Source organism: Malaya genurostris, chromosome 1 (assembly GCF_030247185.1).
Source record: "Malaya genurostris strain Urasoe2022 chromosome 1, Malgen_1.1, whole genome shotgun sequence".
Lineage (NCBI taxonomy): Eukaryota > Metazoa > Arthropoda > Insecta > Diptera > Culicidae > Malaya > Malaya genurostris.
The window spans coordinates 35,763,946-35,785,619 of NC_080570.1; the positions used below are offsets into that span (position 1 = coordinate 35,763,946).

Below are 21,674 nucleotides of genomic sequence, written 5' to 3' on the forward strand. Positions count from 1 at the left end.
TTTGCAATCGATATCGTGAAGAACAGTTCCCGTTGGGCATAGCCACCCGTTGAAAAAAAAACTGAGTATCGTGGAACGATTGAGCGTTTTTAGTTGTCGGTTAAAATTTTACAACCCGCCTTGAGAAGTCTCGCTGGGCACGTGACGAATGTCGCTGGTTTGCATGCGGGTGTGATCCGTTCCGCTCGCTTGGCGCGTAAGCAAACTCAGTCAGGGAAGAAACTAAATCCGCCCGTGACCCGTTACAAACTGTGACAGTCTCCCGATTCCGGAGACAGTTATTCAAACTGAATAATATGAAACTACCATCGATTTCTCATGAAATGTTAATGAGAAAAGCACCATTACAGGTCTAGGTGGATTAATTCCGTTTTTTTTAATAAATTCAAATAACCATCCCTAAATTGTAACAAAAATAAAAATTTCATTTTTTTTCAAATCTCGAGAACGGTACCATAATTGTTGAAAATTATGATTTTCAAAAATTTAAATTTATAAATTTCAAATATTCTCCATTCTAAAAGTTTGACAGTATTTTGTTTTGGATTTCAGTTTTGTTTTGAACTTCAGTTACATATCAAAATATTAAAAAAAATTAAAATACTCTTTTTAAGATATTTGAACTTTAGGTGTTGTTTGTAAAATAAAAAATCTTTTTTTTTCTACAGTATTAAATTTTTTTTACATAGTACTTTTAATGACCTAAACATTGCAGAAGAAACCAAATCGATCGAACCCACCGTTTCTGAAATATATTTTATTGGAAATTTTCATACAATTTTTTCTTAGTCTCTTCGCAAATGTCAGGCTATAGTTGCTCTGGCAAACTTATGATACAAATTGTCTCTTTTGGTCATAAACACTGAATACGCAAAATTTGAGAAAAACAAAAAACACAACAAATTCGTATGGAATTTCTCTGCAGTACAAAATTCTTAAGCGAATCATGAGTTTAATTCTCACTTTGGCTATATGCAACTTTTCATTTCGAGGAAATCGGAAGTCGTTGGTGCTTCTGGGAGTATTGTAAACTTTGTATCTATCGTTGAATTGGTGGCAGTTATGGTGAACATGAACTTAGAGTGCTCGGAGGGGTAAGTAAATTAGCGAAATTAATAAGTTTTGCCTAATATGAGTAAAAAAAGATGCCTTCAAACGGTTTAACTTAAGTTATGCACTGACAATTCTAGTCATTATATATGAGTTTGGGTGTATCAATCACTTGGGATTATGGATTTTTTAACTTTCGGAAATCTTATGATAGATAGTAAGCAGATGTGGAATATAAACCACACAAAGAATGAAAGAATTTCAAAAAGTTTGTTTGGTCGGTCGTATCAAAATTTCATGCTTCTTGATGTATTTAAAATTTATTCAGCAATATCATGTTGACGGAGTAATATCAATAAAACCAGCAAATAACATTAACATATATGTTGTGATTATCAATGATTATAATGATAAGAAAAAGGTGGTCTTTGCTGCTGTGACAATTTGTGACAAAGGGGGGGAGCGTGACCTGACAGCCCCTTTCGAAAATTACTTCAGTTTATCAAGTTCATTATCCATTCCGACGAATGATGAATTGAATATTCAGGTAATATTTCAGGCTTTATCTTTCGAATGTAAATTGAGGGATCCTTTGCCGAAGCAACCGGAGATTGTAGATCAAGCTCAAACTCTATTTAAACACAACTTTAACCAACTTGGCCATCATACAGCACTCAACAAATGCTAATAATATAGTTCAGTGCAAATATTTGTTGCTTTATCGATTGTGTGCGCCACATGAAAGCCTATTATCTTATTTATCACGTTACATTCATCTGCTTCCCATCTGTGTATTGATACAATTTGATCGAAACAATAAAACAGACGAGTAAATGAAACTGTTAATTAATGAAAGATTAAAATTTTTCTGTTTGGATTGAAAAACGTAATCACCAGAACCATTGAAGTAGAGAAATAATGATTGCTTTAATTTTTTGTTTTCTCAAACAGCACCTTCGTCGAATTGGCCTGCTATGCAACTGGAACACCATTGAGCTCAAACAAAAAGTCCAATAACATTGCGTCGATTTGTGTCATAAATCAAATTTCAGGCCCACCCCACGTTCACTCGTGCAAGCGCTATCGCAAACATATCCTGTTCGGTGATGGAGCAAACGCATGAAATATTCACGCCAAAAAAAAATCCAAACCTCGCAAACATTCTCGAACGTGTTTCGCACACTCCTTTCTGGGGTTTTTATTTGGCGGGCCGTGGCTTGCCGCTTAGATCGCAGCGCAGCATCCTGCTGCACGCGGATTTCCGACGCTTTCGGTATCGTGAATCAATCCGAAGAAGGACAAACAAAAACAACAAAAAGGGGAACCGAAAGCGTTGATATCTTGCACCGCCGCAACCCTGCGCTCCGGCCGTCGTCCCCACGCGGGTGGTGGTAAGAGAAAGCCATCGGAGATCGCGTTGACATTCGGCTGCTGTTCAGCATAGCCAAACAAAAGCTTCGCTTCGCTCTCAGAGCACGAAAGCAACGATGACGAAAGCTTTGCTTCTCCGGTCGATCGGTCGGTCGCTTGGTCGGTCGGTCGACTAGTCGGACTCTAGCAGCTGCTGCAGCAGTTGGAATCAGTTGTTAGTGAGACGTTGTGCGAGTAACAAGTGTTCTTTCTCAAACCATTCCGCGCGACTACGCGACAAAATTTACGACGCGACGTTCGATTCCGTGCACGCGAAAGCGCAATTTGGAGAGTGCGATCCGAGAAGAGTGAAGAAAGGGACAAAAAGGGGTGGCAAAACAAAAAAAGAAAAAAAAACGGCCGCGGTGAAAGTCGGCAAGTAAAAGTCATCCGGCAGCATCGGCATACGAAGGAATTGGTGGAAAGTAAGTGCTAATGGTTCCGGGGGAAAGTGCGAAGGACGAGGATGGGGTGGCAGGATTAAAAACCCAAAAAAAACACAAGCCTACTAACTGAGAGTGTGCAAAGTGACAGCAAAAAGGGAAACAGCGCAAAGGATCAGATCAGCGCGGGGGGCTTTGATTGGCTTTGAAATGTGTTAACCGAAAAAAAGAGATAAATTTCAACTAAAAGTGCAAAGTGCGTGCATTCCTTTGGCGTGTCTTAGAAGGAGAAATTAGCGAAAACGAGCTGCAAACGAGCTGAGCTGTCTGAGTGTGCGTGTGTGTGTGTGTGTGTGTGTGTGGGCATGTGAATGAATGGTGAAAACAAAATCATCATGCAAACAGAAGTAACTACGTGGATTAGTGGCATTTTGAAATGACGGGGGAGATAGGGAGGGAGGTAGTGCAGTTCGTTTTGCAAATTGCATGCTTCTTTCGAAAGTCGGTGTCAGAAATGCTGAAAGCAGTTAGTGGCAGCGGTGGTACGAGCCAGAGTTTCAGCGAGAGTTATTTCGCACGAACTGAGCTTTGGAATCACGAAAGGAAACCTTCCTGGCGGGGGTCTTGAAATACTCGAAACAATGACCAGGGAAACTGGATTCGGGCATGATGACACCCGAAGGCACAACGGTCAACATGTCAAATAAGTTTCTAGTTTCCACACTGATAAATAACATTTGCATTTGAAGTCTGTTAAACTAATTACTGGATGATTAATTGCTCGTTAATTAAGCTGTGTAAGCTGGCACTCCGATATAGTCATGGAATTTTTCTGCGAATAATTGTAGAGAAAATATATTGCCTTCATTTGTTCCTATCAGCCTTCATTCACGGTAGTGTACATACTTAATTATTGTATTTTTGACGTAATTTCAACAACCACCAAACTGTCGAGCACATTGTTGTATCGGTACAGCAAAACTTTTATCAATTATTGTACTTTGAGGTGAAAAACTCGCAATGAACTCACCGAGATTTAAACTATTAAGTACTACAATCCATTTTAAGTGAACAGTCTTAAAATGAATTACTGATCTTAGCTGCTTAAAACTGTATTGGTCGTTACTGTGATTAGGATGTCAACATATGTTTTCTATCGATTTTATTATTAAACATAATGGAAAATTGTGTAACAAAACTAAGTCACAGTTAAACCTACTCCACTATCTTGCAACTTGAGTAACAATCAAAACTCATTTATGCAACATTTTATGTTTCATAATTGTTACAGAATGGTAATGTTGTACGTGCTCGTAGGTCTTTGCCTACAACTTTAAAGCCATCCGTATTACTGCTTGTGAAACTTATTCCGAGAATGGAACGGTTTATGTTATGTTTCCGTTCCACATGTTGTACAGTTGTTGCCGGTAGTATTTTCCGAAACAAGGAAATTTGTTGCTGATCATACAAGCAAAGGGTTCTCTTTCAAAAAATGAATAGTTACTTGAACTCTTTCCCTCTTCTTCTTTCATGGACTACTCTGGCCGAGAGCGGATAACACACTAGTTACGAGAATTGTCGAAAAATAATAGATGTATTAACAGGTTCGTGCCGTTTTCTAACACATGACATAATTTGATTTTTGTACTATTCGTTTACATTTTCACATATCCCTGGTTGCCGTGAATAGCAAACAAAGAACAAAATAATAACAAATTTTACCATCATATCTTTTCTTGATGTTTCTGTGTTGTCATAACGATACTTGTTGTTTTCTTGATATTCCATCAAAAGAATCAAGAAATAATACAATATCTGTTAAGCGTCAACCTTAGTTATTATATCTTATTCAGTTATTGATGAGATATTCCAATTTAATTATCTACAATTGATCTCGTAGATCTATCTTCAAATAAAATACAATTGAATAAACTGGATAAGAGAAATGTTTATGATATTATGGTATATCAAATAGCTGAAAAATTCATCATTTATAAAAATTTTGTTATTACTTTGATATTACAATGACAGAATTTGATATTTTGTTTCTATTCTTCCATTAAGATTTTGTTATGGTTTTTGATATTCTAACTCTCATTTTAACTTAAATAAGATTGATTTCTATCATTGAGATGTTGGGTTATATTAATAAACTTTGCTATTGGTTTTGCCAATCACTTTTGCCCGGGATGGGTTGGAAAACTACTGTCATACTGTTTCAGAATCGTAAACAACAATACTTTTTGCGTTTCTCATATCGAAAGGTTACTGTCAAGTCACTGTAAAAACCGACCGACTTTGCGAGTACGCAAAATGTCTGTGTGAGTATGTGTTTTTTGCATTAACTATTCTTGAAGATGGCTAAACCGATTTTCTCGAACTTAGATTCAAATGAAAGGTCTTGTGGTTACATACAAAATTCCAAAATAACATTGGGATACGACTTCCGGTTCTGGAATTATGGGTTAAAATGTTCAAAGAAAAGTTAAAATAAGTGCACCAACTTTTCTCGGAGATGACTGAAGCGAAATTCATAAACTTAGATTCAAATAAAAATTCTTATGCTCCCATACAAAATTCCTGAATTATGTTTTGATCTGACTTACGGTTCCGGAGTTATGATTAAAATGCGAATAGATTACCAATTTTTACAAACTTTGATTCAATGGAAGTGTCTAATAGTCCTTTACAAAGCTTCTAAATTTTACTAGGATCCGACTTCCGATTACGGAATTATAGGGTGATTAGTGTAAAAATTCCAATTTAAAATTATTCACTCACTTTTCTCAGAGATGATGTGATCGATTTAAAAAAAATTAGACAAAAGACAAAGATTTTAACAAACTTAAACAAAAGATGTAAATTTTTTTATCAGTAGATGACCAAACAAACCAATTGCGATCATTTTTGCAATTTTTTTCAGCACTATCGTTCAACATAATAAATTCTAATGTTTTGCATGATAAAAAGCATCATTCGAACAACATTTTGTACTTTTTTCGTGGAAAAATATTAAGAAATAAGTCGGTGAAAATGTATTTTTGAGGACGCTCCCAAAAATCATGATTTGTGGTGCCCACTGTATCTCAGCGCAGACTAATCAGAAGTGAACAAATCAAAGCAGCATAGTTAGAGTAGAAGTTTCTGTTCGATTTTTTAATTTTTTTTTTCATTTTTGGTGGTTGTTCAAAGTGAAAACTACGATGTTGCACGAAAAAAATCCGCCATTTTGTAGCTGTACGACCTCCTAAAAGTAACAAACAACGAAAAGAAAAATGTTGGGGTTTAGTTTTTTATATGTAGAAAGTGCGTGCAAATTGTTTTTTTTATTATTTTTTGTTAATAAAATCAATGCCAATAATTTATTACTGTAGCTTTTAAGTCAATCGAACCAGAAATCTTGAACCTTGTGTGCGGAGCTCTTAGGCTAGGAAATTTCACAGAATATTCTTTAAATGTTTATCTATAAGAAACTACAAAGATAATAATAAATGATATTTCAAAAGTGTTAGACCCTACACACCCCTTCAGTGACGGTATAACATTTTCGCTTAACGCGGTAGTTCAGGAATCGGAAGTCGGATCCAGATGAAATACAGGAATGGGGTCGTATGGGACCATCTACTTGAACCTCAGTATGTGATAATAATCTCTGAGAAAATGGATTGAGTTCCATTTTAGCGAATTTGAATACTATTTTCGGTGGATCCGGAATCGAAAATCGGAAACCAGGAAAACCGGAGCTAATTTGATAGGTCGACTACTAATAATGACTAACGGTTGGAATAGTTTTAAAGTCAGCTTAGATTTTTTTTTGCTTTGTGCCTTAAGTGACGATAAAAAACTGTATCACTCTTCACCCTGTAGTTCTGGTACCAAAAGTCGTACTCGAAAGAAATTCTAAGGTTCCGTCAAAGTCATAGGTTTTTTCTTAAGTCATAAGACCTAAGGTAGTAAAAATCGGTCACGCTTCATCTGACGATAGTGAGTAAGTAATCACCTTGTAATTCCGGAACCGAAAGTCGGATGAATTTGAAATTCTGAATTTTTTTTTCTTAAGCTCTTTTATTTGATTCTAAATTGAGAAAATGAACTGATTCGAATGGTGCTCGGTACGAAGATTAATTCATTGCCATTGTTTTTTTCTTTCGGTCACACTTATTGTAAAACAGCTAGGATTTTTCTCAATCCCAGCAGCGTGTTTTACCAAAATCACACACCAGTAGCAGACATTCGTAACCGCACCGTGATTCGGGTTTATTCAACACGATTGAAAACTCCTGGTCATGTATTCATGGTGCTGATGGACTAGATTGTGTTTTCAAACCCAAGCTTCGATGCTGTGTGCATCTTTCGTGAAGGCGTGTTGTGTTTTCTTCTTCCGTACCAGCACGTTCCGGTTTTGAAAGTGTTGACACTTCCTGTAATTTCGGAACCAGAAGTTGGATCAGAATGAAATTTTGCTGTAGCTTTGGAGACAATATGAGCTTCAATTTAAACCAAAAATTGTGAAAATGGGTTATTGCGTCGCTGAGAAATCGAAGTGAGTTCTACTTTTGGAGTTTTTCTTCACTACTTTGTTTCGGTGCTTTGCGGAACAGGAAACGGAAGACTAGCAGTGCCGAATTAAGCTTATATACCGACAAACTAATAAGTTCTTACTTTTCTTTACGTTTCGTCTTAGACTCGTCAGTGCAGAGCAGTTCAAATTGAACTGCTTAGTGCAAACTTAAACATTTCAATTTGAACCGCTAAGCAGACGTAAAGTTAATGCTACTTGCAAAACACTTCTTCAATTGGCACCGAAGTTCCATGTCTTTTCTGACGTGCTGAACGAAAACGTCTTTTTCGACTAATACTGGCCGATTCAGGTATGAGAAATAATAAGTTCTGCTAAGCAGAAGAATTTGTCAGTCAGTTTTATGGGATTTTTACCTGTTTATAACAATTCGTGCTTTAGTTCCGGAATCAGAAATCGGATCTGGATTAATTGTTCTAGGAATTTCTAAAGAACTATAAGACCTTTCATTTGAATCTTGGTTTGTGGAAATTGGTGAAGCCGTTCATGAGAACAATGAGTGCACATTTTTCCTTCATTTTCTGTATCTCCGGAACCGTAAGTCGGATCAAGATGAATATCAGGGACTATAGGACTTTCCATTTAAATCTAAGTTTCTGAGAATCGGTTTAGCCATCGCCGAGAAAAGTGAGTGCATATTTTTGTTACATACACACACAGACATTTGTTCAGTTCGTCGCGCTGAATCGAAGGCCTTTCAGGCCTCGGTTGAAAAGTCGGTTTTCATAGTGATTACTTAGCCTTTTTTCCGAGGAAAGCAAAAAAGAACAATACACCGACACGACATAGTAATTTTGCGACATGGCAATCCTCGCTCACAAGTGGCGCAGTCGCTAAAACATACTTAGGAACGCTCAAATGGGAAGTGTTACCCCATCCGCCTTGTAGTCCAGACATTTCTCCTTTTGATTACTATTTGTTGCGGTCGATGCAGCATGGCCAGGTTGACTAGTAACTCTCCAATTATGATAAATTGGATTGCGGTTGATTTTTTCAAGAAGAAGGTATCCTCGAGTTGTCGGAAAAATCAGAAAAAGTAGCGACTAGCGATGGAAGTTTCAAATTTAGAAAAATAACTGCCCGAACTTAGTTATACCCCTAATATATTACGTGGCACATTCTAGAAATAAAAGCCGCATTATCATAAAAGAAGTTATAGCGATATAACACAGGTTTTGAAGGCATATACAGAAAAAAAATGATAAATTTTACAGGTGACATAATTCTACCAACGATACAATTCATAACTACTTAACTTGTCAAATGTCGCAATGTTCCATTCATACAGAATTTTACAGGCTCCGTGTGTAATTTTATGAATTTATATGTATCAATTATTCAATAAGCAGATATGTGCTTCTCTGGCTCAGTCGATTAACTGGCGGGCTTTGTGATCGAGTGTTTGTCGGTTCAAGTCGCGCTGTTGCCATCGATCTTTTGTTTTTTTTTTATTTCAGTCTATTTTAGGCCATGTAATTTTAAATCACACAGTTTTACATGTTCTTGAATATAAATTTGTTTGAAATTCGACGCTCCATTTTTGTGCATCCTCTAAAATCTAAGATCCCAAGATTTTCCGAACTGTATAGTTACAATTACACCCGGACAATCTCTTGGGTCTTGATTGCGGGTCCTGTCACCATTATGCAATAATTCTTGAGACATTGGTTAAAGCAGCTGACGATCCCTTTGATAATCTATATTTTACTACACGACGAATTTCTCAGCTACGGAAGCAACGAATATCGCGGACATTCCTTACTGTACGTGCAGATAGGCAAACGACTACTGAATCAAAACAACAGTAGCGCACGTATACAAGGTGAGATGAAAAAACTGCAACCAACTTCAGACTGCTGTCATTTCTAAACCGCTCGTCCCACAGCTGTCAGATTTATTCTAGTGACAGCTCATTATATTATTTACAAGCGCACAAAAGCATTTTGGTGGGAATTTTTCAGAAAAAAAGTTATTTGTGATGGAATTCAAGTGTGATAGTGTGATTGCTTTGCATTTGGCTGGAAAACCACAAGTGGCTATCGTTAGAGCCCTCCAGCATTTAAAAGTGAATAAATCTTTTGTGTCTCGTACCATCGCTCGTTACCGTGATACTGGTAGCGTAGCCCGACGTCAAGGAAGTGGACGAAAAAAAACAGCAACATCGGCAGAAATGGTTCGAAAAGTGAAGAAGCGAATTGAACGAAATCCGCGTCGCAGTGGCCGAAAAATGGCTCGTGAGCTGAACATATCGCAATATGCCATTCGGCAAATATTGAAAAATGAGCTTGGACTAAAGCAATTGAAGTTCCAAAAAGTGCAAGATCTTACTGATGCGCAAAAAAAAGTTAGACTCGAAAAAGCTAAAGAGTTGCTTCGCTTGGCCGAAAGTGGTGAACTGCCGAATTTGGTTTTCTCCGATGAGAAACCATTCGTTATCCAGCAGTTTGTAAACAAACAAAATGATCGTGTTTACTTGCCAGAGAGGTCAGCTGAAAATTTGCAACTTCGGTTGGCCACCAGAACTCAAAAGCCGGCCATGGTGATGGTGTGGGCCGCCATAACAGCCGATGGTCGCTCGCCGCTCGTATTCATCGACCGTGGGGTCAAAATAAATGCGCAAATCTATCGCGAAAATATTTTGGAGGGAGTTCTGAAGCCCTGGGCACGCAAACATTTCGGCCGCAGACCTTGGACATTCCAACAGGACTCAGCACCATCGCACTCAGCACGCGCCACCCAAGAATGGTTAAGAAATGAGGTTCCTCGCTTCATTTCCACCGCACAATGGCCACCAAAATCTCCGGATGCCAATCCGTTGGACTATTGTGCCTGGGGTATTTTGGAAAGCAAGGTTGGCACTAAAAAATACCAAAGTGTCGATCATCTCAAGCAAGCGCTTCGCCGAGAATGGGACAAAATACCGCAGAGCCACTTTCGGGCAGCGTGTGATGGTTTCATTGGCCGTTTGAAGGCCATAGTTCGTGCCAAAGGTGGCCAATTCGAACAAATCTAAACCGACTCTCAAATTTGATGTTATTTCCGACATTTTTTGCTTTCATTCAATAAAGTTTAAAAAAAAAATGAAAAAATTATGGCGTTTTACTTTGTTGCAGTTTTTTCATCTCACCTTGTAGAAGTATGAGTCGTGCTTCTGTATAGACGTGCGCAAGTTTAAACGTGTTACGACTTGTCGATTTTGAAATATACAGGGTTGTTACGGTCGCGTGGATGTCGCGGTTTTCGCGGATTTCGCTATTTTCGCGGATTTGGCGCGGTTTCTGCTCAGATTTTGATGCGATGGCGCGGATTTGGCGCGAATTTCAAGAAACATCATTTCACATTTATGAATCGTTTGTTTGTTTGAAAGTTTTTTGCAAATTTTTGAAGCTTGTGACTTTTATGAAACCCCAAAAAATTAAGGATGGGCGAACGTTTCAGCAATCGGACGAGCTGGCCGAACTGGTGAAAAAGGCGGTTCTAGCAAATGTTTTCTTCAGTGGACAAAATTTCAATTTTATACGATTTTTATGAGTGGTTCAAATTGATATTTCAGCAGAGTTGTTACCAGGAATTACAAAAACTTTTCGATATATTTGATTGCGTTTCCTCGTTCTAAAGTGGAAATCGAAAGAAGATACATCTAACTGGTCGTGAAATGATAGTGAAAATAGGACACTGTACAACCTCACCATTTGCTGTTACCTGTGGAGTTCCTCGAGGATGTCCACTTGGATTGTTTATATTTTTATTGTATCAACGATCTAAATATTTCGATCAAATGTAAGAAACTATGGTTCGCCGATGACTTTAAAATATTTCATATAATCAAATCTGCAGCTGACTCAGAGTTCCCACAAGAACAATTGGATAATTTAACTATGTTAGAACTAATTATGGATATAATGGGTCCATTGATAGCATGTGACGCATATGAAAAAGTAATTCAATTCTTTCGGCTTTCATTCATCACGTAATGTTATTAAGTAATCGAAGCACTAGATTTAAGGAAATGTATCATTTGGATGATTGTAATCTGTTGATACAAAAGATGAAGAGGTTTTATGCCTGCTGGAGAACAAGTTTGGGCTCTTCCCTGCTCAAAAAAAAAAAAAGAAAAGATGAGGAGGAAAAGAAAGACATTTAGAGTAAAATCCGGAAACAGGAGAAGGCGCTGTTTTAGAAAACAAAAGCTAATCAGGAAGCGTTAAATAACTGAAATTTAAAAGAGTTTATCAGATCATCCTGCACGGTCTACCTCAAAATTCTTACCCCGAAGGAAAAGCTTGCCGAGCAAGAAGATGTTGAAGCAAAACAAAATTGTTTTCGGTGAAATCTGTTTAACTTCTTCCAAAATCCCAATTGAAAGTAATTTTATTTTTACTTTAACTTTTTCCGTACATCAGAGAGTATAAATGATCATGGGGTTTTTCGAAGTGACATGTTTATGCGGACTTATTTATCGTGTTTATATGACAAAATTATGCAGATTTTTTAATTATATTCAAGTGGATTTTCAAGTTCTGTGGAAAGTCTCATCTGCATAGAAATAGTAGTGTAATGCTTCGCTCGAATATCGCGTGTTTGAGTTTTCAACTTGCGCGGATTTCGCAGGTTTTAGTTTTAGACTTCGCGCGGATTTAGCGCGTTCTGATTTTGAAATTTGTCGTAACAACCCTGAATATAAATAAACGATAAGAACCTCATAGGTACTCATACAGGAACAATGTTTGCTCCTTGGGATTAGACTTCCAAGTAAACTGTTAAATTCATGGCCACCAACAAACCTTCCCGGTCGGGGTTCGAATATGTCAATTGTGAGCTGTGTTTCACATTCAGTTGGTAAAATATTTCTCCGAATGGGAAAAGTTGTGGTGATTGGAAACCTAAATAGCTATTTCGTATACCTAATTGTGATACAAAGAAACATTGCTGTCACAATGTTTCTTGTTTTTTTAATTTTCGTTGTTTTTGTTGTATGGTGAATCCATTCAAAACGCACTTGCGACCGTAGGTGGTATGAAACGCTTGTCAGTCCAATCTATCGTGACTGAAAACAATTATTTGGTGTAAAGTAGATGTTGTGTTCCCGATCATTTCGGCAAATTGATTGAATAAAACTTCCTGATTCACCATAAAACCTCTTGTACCAAAAAAAGCATTGTACTTACTTCAGCTTCCGCTTGATTCAAATGAAAAAGAAGATGATTATTCATACGGATCTCAGCTCAGCTCAGCACAGTCCCCCTGAATGGTTGTCCGCACATGTTGAGTGGGTTTTTGTGAAGAGATCGGTTTCTTTACTGCACGGTCGCTCAACAAGATAGAGAGAGAGAGAGAGAGAGAGAGAGAAACTTTCACCAGCAGTCTGTCCCCCTACCGAGCCCAGTTGTAATTTTAGTTAATCGTCTGCCCGGTCCACGCCATTGACGATGATGACGATGATAATGGTCATTCGCAGTTGCACAAGTACCATTGTTCTCTCGATTATCAACCGTTATGTTGGTGGGCTGGTTTTTTCACGGAATATGCTTTCTTCAAGAGTTGCATGTTTTGACGTAGGACTGAGTCTTTACTTTAGTCTCACCTGATAGCGTTTTCAAAATTTCACATCACAAAAGTGTAACGAAATTACTCCAGATTTGATTTCCTTATAACTTTTTGCCCTGTTTGAGTATTTTTTTTAATTCTTTCATGAAACGAATAGAAGAAGGTGTAAGATTGTTTTAACACCACGTTAATTACATAAATATTGTTTAAATAGTGAAAAAATAGGTCCAAACACAAAACATAAAAATCAATCGATTCTATGAATAGACGTTTGCTAGCTTCAGTCTATTATAATCCATGAACGGTTTCGTTCCTCAAGCCTGGACGCAGAAAAGCAACAACTAGTTGTTATGTTAGACGTTCGCATTGTGAGGTTCACCTCAAACAAGAGCAATTGCGTCATCCAGCTGCTGGTCGTTTGCATTGGAAAAAAACCTTTTTTAATCCACCAAGTAGTGTAATGATGCCTTTTTCCTATTACTTATGTTTTCAAAAACATCACAAAAAGATTCTGCCAAAAATTTGTTTTTTCAAATTTGAATGAAATCAAAAACTTTCCCGCCAGAACCTTTTCAATTTGTAATCAGTTATGTCAAGTTAATGAGAATTTTTCTTTATTTTTCATCGTCGCACTAAATGATTAAACACACTTTACCCTACAGTTTTGGAACCTTTTATTTGAGCCTGTTTGTGGAAATCGATCAAATCAACTCTGAAAAAATTGAGTGAGTCTCGTTTTAAACTTTTTAACCAGTATTCCCGGTACTTATGGAACCAGTATAGCCGAAGACGGTTCGTTTAGTAAGTAACTAATATAGCCTGCAAATTGAATCATCGTCGCTCTAAATGACGGTGAGCAATTTTAAACGCACTTTACCCTATGAAAGCATGTTGCAATTCAAAAGCAATTACGACTACGAAATTTTATATTTTATGAGTGACATTATTTGACACATACTCGCACACATACACCCACAGACACATACATTGCTCAGCTCGATGAACTGTGTCGAACGATATAGAATACTTACCCTCTGGGCCAATTATCAATAGTCAATTTTTCAAGTGATTGCATAAACTTCCTCTATGAAAAGGGCAATAAGTGTACTTTTATAGAAAAGCATCATGATAACGATTTTAATAATACTAACAAATTGAACAAAAGAATTAGAAATTTACATTTTTTCACCTGAAAAATATAATGTTTTATGTGACAACCCTGCACGCTATACGAAGTTGAACAAAGCACGCTGCGAACGGAGCAAAGCCGCATGTACCGATGCGTATCAGTTTTGCATCGTCATTTTAAATGACGATTTGAATGTTTTGACACTCATCGTCATATAATTTCGAAACCGGATTTCGAATCGTGAAGAAATTGCGCAGTATATTTAAAAACAATGAGAGCTTTAATTTGAATCATGATTCGTGAAAATTGGTTAAACCGTTGCAGAGAAATCGAACTGAGTTCTATTTTTGGAGATTTTCTTCACTATTATCGGTGCTTTTGGAAGCGGAAACCGAGGACTAGTAGTCCCAAAGTAGTGTTATATATTCACTAACAAGATCTACCAACTAGATGAATTTAGCAGCAAGTTTTATAAAAATGTGCACCTCGTTTCGCCATCGCTTGTGAAAAAATACTCATGAAATGGAAAATTTTCACTACTCGCACCGTAAAACCGGAACCGGAAGTCGGATCTGGATCAACTTTGCGGGTTTTTTTTAAAGAATTTTAAGACCTTTTATTTTAGTTTGTGAAAATTGGTTAAGAAATTTCCTAGAACATTGAGTGCGCATTTTTTTAATAGGTTTGCACATATTTCCTTGTTATTCCGGAAACTGAAATAGGATCCGAATGAAATTCAAAAAAAAAGTATAACGGTAGAAGACCTTTCATTTGAATATAAATTTGTGAAAATCGGTTCAGCCATCTCTGAGAAACGTGTGTGATTATTTTTTGGTGCATATGACCCTGTAATTTCGGAATTGGAAGTCGGATAAAAATTAAATTCAGGAACTTTGTATGGGACCCTAAGAACTTTCATTCGATTTTGAGTTTGTGAAAACCAGTTCAGCCATCTTTGAGAAAATTGAGTGACATTTTTTTAGCTTTGTGCTATTTTCGCAGTGCGAAATTCGCACCAGACGAGCGCAAATAAAGCTAGCGTAGCACCCAAACGCTAGCTTTACTTGCGCTCGTCTGGTGCGAATTTCGCGTCCGAGAAAGATGTTCGAAAAGTGTTGAATATCGTAGAACACAATTCCACAGTTTGGTCCTTGTGACAACCGGAAATGAATCCCGTTCAGCATTTTGATCTTTTCTTTCGCTCAAATAGTGAGATGTATTAAATATTCAAATATATGAACTATTGTATGACTTGTGTTACGATTATATTCAAGTGATGATTACAAAAAACTTCTTCCTAGAATACAAACGTAATACTCTGTAACTAAATAGTCCTTTCCAGGGCTCCAAAGCCACTAACGGCCCTTTTTTGGACTCCAAAAATGATGTAAAGAACTGTTTCAGAAAACTGTTTTCAATTATTTATTAATTTTAGTTGGTTTGGCGTAAAGTTGCCATAACTAAGTTCAGTTTTTGCAATGACTGAGTGGAAACATATATTGGAGAAGGATGTACGTTCTATCATGCCTAACCGTGTTTTAGAGCTGTGTCTATCACAAGGTTCAGGGTGGCGAAGTGGTAGCGCGTATGCACGGAATGCATACGAACGCAGGTTCGAATCCTGTCTCTGAGATTATCTTTTTCCAAAAACATATCTTTTCTGTTAGGTTTTTCATTCATTTGGCTTCTCCTATATATGTTTCCACTCTGTCATTGCAAAAACTGCCGCTCTGATTCCTAAAATACAAAATCTTAAACGGTCCAACGGTATCAAATCAATGAATATCTATACACATCTCGAACGCAGTTCTACGTCAATCTCGCGGTTGTTTATTTTTTTTTTTGTATCATTGTCATTGAGGGTACAGTTGTAATAGACTTTTTCGGGTGAACAATCCACAAATCAACTGTAAAATCGCTTTGTTTGAAAACGAGTCCAAACAACAACAACAAACTGCTAATTGGAAACACCGATCGAACACAATATCACCACGTGACACACCCAGCTGATCTCTCAAACATCCGGTGTCCCACATTTCGCAGGCTCAGGCTATCTCCCCGCGGTGACTCGTGACTCAAAACGTTAAGATGGGGTCAAATCCGCTTCTTGCTCTTTGTCTCTGCATCGGACTAGCTCCTTCCTAGCTAAAGCTGCATCCATGAACGGACGGACGGACGCGAACACGACGGTTTGTAATCGTGGCTTGGCTTGTGCTGGCGGAATGGCGAAACGGGAAATCACTTTCGATTGAAACAACTATCCGTGCATGCCGCCGCCGCCACGACCACCGCAGCCACCGTCAGCAATCGATCCCAAAGTTATGCTACGGTATGCTGCTGCTTGCACTACTACTACTACTACTACTACTACTACTACTACTACAAAGGTGCTGTTGCCAGCAGTCAGTTTCCCTTTCGTTTCGCATCGTTCGGGTTCGTTCGCCCCGCTTTGCGCTCGCGAGACTACGGGTTGAAGAGACGAACCTGTTTTTCATGTTCGCCCTCTCTCTCTCTCCCTCTCGCTTCGCACTCCGGCATCAATCAGTAACAGTTAGCGTTTTCCTTTTCGAATCATTTTTCATTTATTTTCTTCCCTTTTTTTCTCTTTCCTTCTACTTCCCAGTCTTGACGAGAAATGCGCAGAATGACCGATGAATGAGGAGGCATCATCGTCATCATAACCGTCATCGTCAGTGGATCGGGCCTTTGTGGAAATTTGGATCTGCCCGCGCCCCGCAGGTCGACTCTGCCGGCGAATGCCGAAGAAAGTGAAAGAAAATAAAAGTGAATAACCGAAAAGTGAGTCTCGTTTTGGTGTTGTGTTTCCAAGTTGCCGAAGAAACCGGAAGTTGAGTGAACGACGACGACGTTTCTGGTGTACGGTAGAGTAGAGCAAACCGAAGAAGAGCAGCAGTACTTATTTGCACAAAATTAGCGAGTGAGTGGAAGCAGTTTGGCTTGATTGGCAACAAATACGAAGCCGAAGCAAAATTGGTGAAATTGTGTTCCAAAGGAAAACAGAAAACGTAAGATCACTTACCTCGGATTGGATTGAAATAATCTCCGGTGGCAAGTGAAGCTAGTTTCGTCGTCTATACTTGCGATAGTTGAGGTGAGTAGTTGCAAGTTTGAACTTTGTTTTTTTTTTTTCGTTTCAGTTGACGTTTGAACTCAACGCATCGTGAATTGAGTTTTCTAATTTTAAACCAGTGTAAACCCATTATCTGCATGCTTCGATTTCCTTTTCAAAATTGCTTAATTCATCAAAGCATTTCACTCGAATTGGAATCGATTAGCAGTCGAATAGATGATACACCGATAAAATACTTCAGGAATTATCACAATTTGGCTCAAATGACACGTTCTCTTGGTTATATGTAGATTTATGACCCATAGCGCAAACTTCTCGATTGCGCTCATCATCTAGCGAGTACGAGACTAAATCCGCTAGATTTATTGATTCTGTTGAACTCTAACTCTGTCATTTTTTTTTTACCTTTTTGCAAATCTCGTACAGGTATCATAGTCTTATAACCTGCTATTGAATTTTATCCCGTTTCGACTTTCGGTTCCGCAGGTATAGGGAAAAAATAAAAAAAAAATGAAATAAATATGCACTCACTTTTTTTCAGAGATGGCTGAATCGATTTTCGCAAACTTTGATTCAAATGAATGGTCTCATAGCTCTTGAATTTCATTTGAATCCGACTTTCAGTACCACAGTTACATGGTAATATGTGAAAATTAGAGAAAAAATGTTCACTCAATTTTCCCGGAAACGGCTTAACCGATTTTCACACACTAAGATTCAAATGAAAGGTTTTATAATTTCCCAAAAAATTCCGGAACATTTTATTCGACATCCTGTTCCGGAACTAAAGCGTATTAAGTGGAAAATTACCAATTTCATGAGTATTTTTTCACGAACAATGGTCGAAAAAAGATACAAATCCCATAAAACTGTACAACACCGGTACGTGCAACGTAGAAGAAGGAAACACAACACGAACTATGCGCGCTGTGTTATACACTGAGGTCTCTTCTCACACGTGTAACTTCGGAAATCCGCGTAAAAACTCAAAAGTTAAGAAACAAATTTTTTGTTACCAAATGTCTTAAAAATTCATAAAACGACCAGATCTGGTGTAATCTCAAAATTTTTCTTTGAAAAAAATCGACTTGGATAATTTGAGACCGCGTAACTTCAGAAATTCGCTTAAAAAAATGACAAAATGGAAAAAAAATTTATGCCAAATGTCTTAGAAATTCATGAAACGTCGAGATCTGGTATAATCTGAATTTTTTTTTTAAATTCGGAAATTTACAGAAAAATTGATAAAACAAAACAAGAAAACCGCGTAAGTTGGGAAATCCGCGTAACTTAGGAAATCAACGTAAAAAAAACGTGTAACGTGTTTTGCACACGCGATAAAGAAAACGAAACGGTTACGGATGTCTGCTACTGGCGTGTGATATTGGTAATAAACATTTTAGATATTTTGATAAGTGCGACCGAAAGAATAAAAGTATGTCAATGATTGAAATTAATTCGAAAAATGAAACATACATCGGAATTTCAAGCTTCGCGATGTAAATGCAATTTGTAGGTTCCAATTTTTTGCTGTCAAACGGACGCTCCCGGTTTCGGAAGTATTGAGAATATGTTAGTGATCTCACTCATTTTTCTCATAGATGGCCAAATCGATTTTCACAAACTTATATGTTCTAAGGAAAAGTCTTACAGTTTCATTTGGAATTCCTAAATTTGTTGTGGACACTACTTCCGATTCCGGAATTAAAGGGTAAACAGGATATGTAGATTTTGTTAGATTAAGTCCGTACAATTTTTCTGTTTCTATTCAATTTACAGTTGTTTTTGTGAATTCTACAGTAATATTCATGATGTTGTAAACGAGTGTCTTATACCTATCGATTCAGCTCGACGAAATGAGCAAATGTCTGTGTAGGTAAAATCAAAATTCGTGTTTCTCAGCTATCCTTAGGATAACCCCTAAATGACCATACCTGAATCGGTCAGTATAAACGGAAAACAGCGTTCTCGTTCGGCACGTTAGTAAAGACGTAGCACTTCGGTGCTAAAGAAAAAATGCTTTGCAAGTACGCCTGCTTAGCAGTTCAAGCTGAACTGCACTTACTTTGCACTAAACAGTTTAATTTGAACTGCTCTTCACTGTCGACGTCTAGGACGAAACGTACAGAAAAGTAAAAACGGTTATGTGCCTTAAGTACAAACGGATCAGGGTCATTTCTCCAAAAGCCGTTTCACCGAAAGCCGTTTCGCCGAATGTCATTTCGCCCGAAGGATCGGTGAAACGACTTTTCGCGAAATGGCATTCGGCGAAATGATCCGCTTCCGTACAAACACAGGATAACCTCTAAATAATAAAAAAAAAGTTTTTGATTTCGGATGTATTACGAGATAGAAAATTTTCAAATTTTAACCACCGGGTGACATCACATATGGGTTAGTCCGATTTAGCTAAAAATTGGGGGACCTAGCATAAGGACTTTTTTTTGAGATTGAGCACCTCAAAAAAAGTCCCTATGCTAGGTCCCCCAATTTTTAGCTTAATCGGACTAACCCATATGTGATGTCACCCGGTGGTTAAAATTTGAAAATTTTCTATCTCGAAATACATCCGAAATCAAAAACTTTTTTTTTATTATTTAGAGGTTATCCTGTGTTTGTACGGAAGCGGATCATTTCGCCGAAAGCCATTTCGCCGAATGCCATTTCGCGAAAAGTCGTTTCACCGACCCTTCCGGCGAAATGACCCTTCGGGCGAAATGACCCTTCGGGCGAAATGACATTCGGCGAAACGGCTTTCGGTGAAACGGCTTTTGGAGAAATGACCCTGTTCCGTTTGTACTTAAGGCACATAACCGTTTTTACTTTTCTGTACGTATGATTGAGCACTACCGCTTTACGAAATTAGAGATGTTCCTGTTTTATATGTTGGTAATGTTAATCGTTGACCAACTGTATTTACCCTAGATTTTGTTCATTTCGGTTAAGGAGTTGAACCACCGTAGAAAAAAAAGAGAAGGACTTTTTTGGGGAATTATTTTGGGATCCAAAAAATGGAGTAATCCGAATCAAAATGATCAGTTTTGAAAGCTGAAAAACAAAATGGAGGCTTGGCTTTTTAATTATTTGATTTTCTGTGAAATGGCAGCTCTTTCAAAAGAAAACCGCGTTTACAAATTATTTTTATACGAAATACGAATCAATTGCCTTCCGGTTCCGATGAGTGTTGGTATCACGTTGGACGAATTACTGGATGCCCTCCACCGAATCCAAATTCCTTCCTACGTAGTGTTTAGTCTGGAACGATCGCTTTAGAACGTGTGTGACATATGTTGATCAGAATGTTTTATTTTGATCTTTTTAATCAAATGCTCTTGGGGAATTCCTTTTCATAAAGTCTTAAGAAAGCAAAATAAATATTTACTCTGAAGATTGCTAGTGATGACTAATTTTGGCAATTTTCTTTTCAATCCTGTATTAAACGATACACAAGAAACCGTCTCTTAGTAAGTTAAGATTACCAACACGATTGCTAAGTGACACACACACACTCTATACATTAAATTCAGTGGATTCCACGGCTGGAAAATGTTCAGTGCTATCAATTTCCCAGAGCACCCAGTGTCTTGAAGAATACACTACCTCTACCAAACCGCCACACAGATTCAAATACGGAAATCACAGAAGTTCCTAACAGAATGAACACAATTCTCTGGAAGCAAATAATGAAGCAAGCGTGCCATCGGTGTTCCGATTTTTCAGTTTTATGTACTCAACTGTTTGGAAATGAAAAATGAGTGTTTTCGAAGTGAAGTAGCAGCTAACAAGTGAGTAAATGCGTTTTTGATGCTCAAGACTTTAAACTTAACCGGTTTACAGGCGGGTACCCCAGACCCTGGCTCTGTTGACGAACTGACAAACTCCGGGAACCGTCGAACATTTGCAATCAACCAAAAAAAAATCGCTAACACAGTTTTGGCACATGCATCAGAGTGCATCAAACCGCGTCGGAATCGGAATCGAAAAATTGACGAACATGAACGCCAAGTCAGGTCCGTCAGTCAGCACGTATGGGAGGGGGTCATGTCGGTTTCCTCACCGGCGGGCTCTACGGAAGGAAAATAACGATATCACCAGCCATTATTTTTACAGCTTTCAAGCATACCATTAGCGTCGGGTTTTTTTTTGTTTTTCGAAACATGCAACCTTCCAGACGTCGGTCGGTCGGCCGGTCGGTTAGCCTGCGAGGTAGGGATTCACGCTCTGTTTGCCATCTACCGAAAGGCAGCGAGTTCCGATTCGACTCGACGCTGAAACTAGGAGACTCGGTCGAACCTGCACAGCACCGAATGGTACATTGGCTTTGTGTGGTGTCCTTGAGGAACCGTTTCAGTTGCCGTTGCCCCGCACGTTATCGTGTGAAAACAGTGAAAAAAAAATTTAATTTTTATGGAAAATGATTAAAGTTGGTTGCTAGTTCAGGCCGAATTTCGTACCACAATTTTGCGTGCCGAACGAACCTAAGCT

At 38.1% G+C, this 21,674-nt stretch overlaps 1 protein-coding gene across 1 annotated transcript in view; it reads left to right on the forward strand.

The window, feature by feature from the left end:
• Positions 1-2,610: 2,610 nt before the first annotated feature.
• LOC131437050 (uncharacterized) overlaps positions 2,611-21,674 on the forward strand; it is a 173,181-nt gene continuing 154,117 nt past the window's right edge. Inside the window, exons 1-2 of the mRNA XM_058606101.1 lie at positions 2,611-2,885; positions 16,722-17,210. The gene's annotated coding sequence lies outside the window, so the exon portion shown is untranslated. The remainder of the gene's footprint in view (positions 2,886-16,721; positions 17,211-21,674) is intronic.